At 46.2% G+C, this 4,184-nt stretch overlaps 1 protein-coding gene across 1 annotated transcript in view; it reads right to left on the bottom strand.

The window, feature by feature from the left end:
* Positions 1 to 4,184, bottom strand: part of NUP188 (nucleoporin 188) — a 71,933-nt gene that overhangs the window by 62,217 nt on the left and 5,532 nt on the right. The gene's annotated exons all lie outside the window — the stretch shown is intronic.

The raw sequence follows: 4,184 nt of genomic DNA, 5'->3' as shown, positions 1-4,184 counted from the left end.
AAAAAAAAAAAAAAAAAAAAAAAATCAGATTTCAGAATCACACTAAGTATTACACATTCTTTTGAGTGTTTTCAATATGCATTTTCCCCACAGTTGAAATCATTTTGCATACAGAATTCTGTAACCTTCTTTTCTTTGCTTAACATTATAACATAATGACTTAACCTTATTATGAAAGTCTTGATAAACATACTTTCAAGTTGCTGCATAATACTTTATCAAGTTGGTAGATATAATTCATTTACCATTCCTCTAATGTTTGATGTACTTTAGCTGACTGTAATTATTTAATAATATAAATGATGTGGTGGTGAAATTTTCTTTGTTGTTTTTTCAGACAGGGTTCTGTCACCCAGGTTGGAGTGCAGTGATGCAATCATGGCTCACTGCAGCCTTGATATCCTGAGCTTAAGCGATCTTTCCATCACAGCCTCCTGAGTAGCTAGAACTATTAATACAAGCATATGCCACCAGGCCCGATTTTTTTTTTTTTTTGAGACGGAGTCTTACTCTGTTGTCTAGGCTGGCGTGCAGTTGCTTGATCTTGGCTCACTTCAACCTCTGCCACCTGGGTTCAAATGATTCTCCTGCCTCAGCCTCCCAAGCAGCTGGGACTATAGGCGCCTGCCACCAGACCCGGATAATCTTTTGTATTTTTAGTAGAGACAGGGTTTCACTGTATTAGCCAGGATAGTCTCAATCTGACTTCGTGATCCAACTGCCTTGGCCTCCCTAAGTGCTGGGATTACAGGCATGAACCACTGCACCCGGCCTAAGTTTTTTATATTTTGTATGAATTGGGTCTCACTATGTTGCCCAGGCTGATCTCAAACTCCTGGGCTCAAGTAATTCTCCCACCTTGGCCTGCCAAGGTGCTGGGATTATAGGCATGAGCCCCCACGCCTAGCCACTGGGGTGAAGTTTTTTTTGTTGTTTTTTTTTTGAGAGAGAGTCTCGTTCTGTTTCCCAGGATGGAGTGCAGCAGCGCGATCTCGGCTCACTGTAACCTCTGCCTCCCAGGTTGAAGCGATTCTCCTGCCTCAGCCTCCTGAGTAGCTGGGATTACCCACTATTCAGGCGCCCACCACCACGCCCAGCTCCCTTTTGTGTTTTTAGTAGAGATGGGGTTTCACCATGTTGGCCAAGCTGGTCCTGAACTCCTGATCTCAGGTGATCCACCCACTTTGGCCTCCCAAAGTTCTGGGATTACAGGCATAAACCACCATGCCTGGCCTGTGGTAAAGTTTTATGTGCAAAACTTTTTCAGGAATTTTTTAAAGATACATTCCTACAAGCAAAATTATCAAATGAAGGCATTTCAAAAAATGCCAAGGCTCTAAAATAAGTACCATTAATTCTGTTAACAATAGTAACAAAAATAAATGAGTGTCATCTTTTTTTTTTTTTTTTTGAGACGGAGTCTCGCTCTGTCGCCCAGGCTGGAGTGCAGTGGAGGGATCTCAGCTCACTGCAAGCTCCGCCTCCCGGGTTTACGCCATTCTCCTGCCTCAGCCTCCCGAGTAGCTGGGACTACAGGCGCCCGCCAACCTCGCCCGGCTAGTTTTTTGTATTTTTTTTTTTTTAGTAGAGACGGGGTTTCACAGTGTTAGCCAGGATGATCTCGATCTCCTGATCTCGTGATCCGCCCGTCTCGGCCTCCCAAAGTGCTGGGATTACAGGCTTGAGCCACCGCGCCCGGCCATGAGTGTCATCTTAACACTTTATCTTCACAGGGTCAGAACCCCCAAGAATCAACATGAAGAACTGTCCTTTATTGATTATATACTTGGAAATAATCTAGAAACCAGGCCAGGTGCAGTGGCTCACAAATGTAATACCACTACTTTGGGAGGCCAAGGTGTGTGGATCCTTGAGCCCAGGAGTTTGAGACTAGCCTAGGCAACAAGGTAAGACCCCCATCTCTACAAAAAATACAGAAATTTGCCAGGTGTGGTGGCTAATTTCTGTGGTCCCAGTTGCTCAGGAGACTGAGGATCACTTGATCCTGGAGATGGAGGCTGCAGTGAGCCAAGATTGTGTCACTGCACTCCAGCCTGGTGGACAGAGTAAGACCATGTCTCAAAATAAAATAAAATATTAGAAACCACTGCCTCTATGATCAAGGCTTGAAAATCTTTCTTGGGCTGAGGTAGCAGAATGATATCTGTACCCCTACTCTCAGCAGCCAATCAATGAACACAGGTATCTTTTCATAAACGGAATCAATGAAATACAAAGAAAGGTAAATTTAGAAGACTTCAGTGGCTAGGCTAGGTAGTCCCATTTCAGCAAAGAAGTAGGGTATGTAAAATGTTTATAAAGCTTTTTGCTTTTTTGAGACAGGGTCTCACTGTGTCTCCCAGGCTAGAGTACACTGCAGCCTCAACCTCCCAGACTTAAGCAATCCTCCCACCTCGGACTCCTAAGTAGCTGGGACTACAGACATGCACCACCATGCCTGGCTAATTTTTTTTTTTTTTTTTGAGATGGAGTCTCGCTCTGTCACTCAGGCTGGAGTGCAGTGGCGCAATCTCGGCTCACTGCAAGCTCTGCCTCCTGGGTTCACGCCATTCTCCTGCCTCAGCCTCCCAAGTAGCTGGGACTACAGGCGCCCGCTACCACGCCCGGCTAATTTTTTTGTATTTTTAGTAGAGACGGGGTTTCACCTTGTTAGCCAGGATGGTCTCGATCTCCTGACTTTGTGATCCGCCCGTCTCGGCCTCCCAAAGTGCTGGGATTACAGGTGTGAGCCAACTAATTTTTTTTTTAATTTTTTGTAGAGACGGGGTCTTGCTATGTTGCCAGGGCTGGCCTTGAGCTTGTGCACTCAATTGATCCTTCTACCACGGCCTTCCAAAGTGCTGGGATTACAGGCATGAGCCACTGCATCTGGCCAAGTTTATAGTTTTAGGAATAAAAAAAAGTACACCAGGCAGTGGCTCATGCCTGTAATCCCAGCACTTTGGGAGGCTGAGGCAGGCAGATCACCTGAGGTCAGGAGTTCAAGACCAGCCTGGCCAACATGGTGAAACCCCATCTCTACTAAAAATACAAAAACTAGCCGGGCATGGTAGCATGCACCTGTAATCCCCAGCTCCCTAAGAGGCTAAGGCAGGGAATCACTTGAACCCAGGAGACAGAGGTTGCAGTGGGCCGAGATCGTGCCACTGTACTCCAACCTGGTGAGAACCAGACTCTGTCTCAACAACAACAACAACAACAACAACAAACGTAGCTGGGTGTGGTGGCTCATGCCTGTAATCCCAGCACTTTGGAATGCTGAGGCAGGCAGACCACCTGAGGTCAGAAGTTCGAGAACGACCTGGCCAACATGGCGAAACCCTGTCTCTACTAAAAATATAAACATCAGCTGGGCATGGTGGCGGGCACCTCTAATCCCAGCAACTCGGGAGGCTGAGGCAGGAGAATCACTTGAACCTAGATGGCAAAGGTTGAAGTGAGCCAAGATCGAGCTACTACACTCCAGCCTGGGAGCAAGATTCCTGTCTCAAAAAAAAAAAAAAAAAGTGACCAGGTGCAGTGGCTCACGCCTGCAATCCCAGGACTTTGAGATGCCAAGGCGGATGGATCACCTGAGGTCAGGAGTTCAAGACCAGCCTGGCCAACAATGGTGAAACCCTGTCTCCACTAAAAATACAAAACTTAGCCAGGCATGGTGGCGTGCACCTGTAATCTCAGCTACTCGGGAGGCTGAGGAAGGAGAATCGCTTGAACCCGGGAGGCAGAGGTTGCAGTAAGCTGAGATCATGCTATTACACTCCAACCTGGGTAACAAGAGTGAAACTCCACCTAAAAATAAATAAATAGGCCAGGCGCAGTAGCTCACGCCTATAATCACAGTAATTTGGGAGGTCAAAGAGGGCAGATCACCTGAGGTCAGGAGTTCAAGACCAGTCTGACCAAAATGCAGAAACCACATCCCTACCAAAAATACAAAATTAGTCGGGCGTGGTGGTGCATGCCTGTAATACCAGCTACTCAGGAGGCTGAGGCAGGAGAATCACTTGAACCTGGGAGGCGGAGGTTGCGGTGACCCGAGTTCACGCCACTGCACTCCAGCCTGGGCAACAAGAGCAAATTTCCATCTCTAAATAAATAAATAAATAAATAAATGTGTTTACTTCCTACATTAAAAAAAAAAAAAAAAGTTTTTTTTTTTTTTT

This window comes from Rhinopithecus bieti, unplaced genomic scaffold, assembly GCF_001698545.2.
Source record: "Rhinopithecus bieti isolate Rb0 unplaced genomic scaffold, ASM169854v2 scaffold_29388, whole genome shotgun sequence".
NCBI lineage: Eukaryota > Metazoa > Chordata > Mammalia > Primates > Cercopithecidae > Rhinopithecus > Rhinopithecus bieti.
The sequence above is the reverse complement of the archived record's forward strand: the minus strand, read 5'-3'. Positions and strand labels throughout refer to the sequence as shown.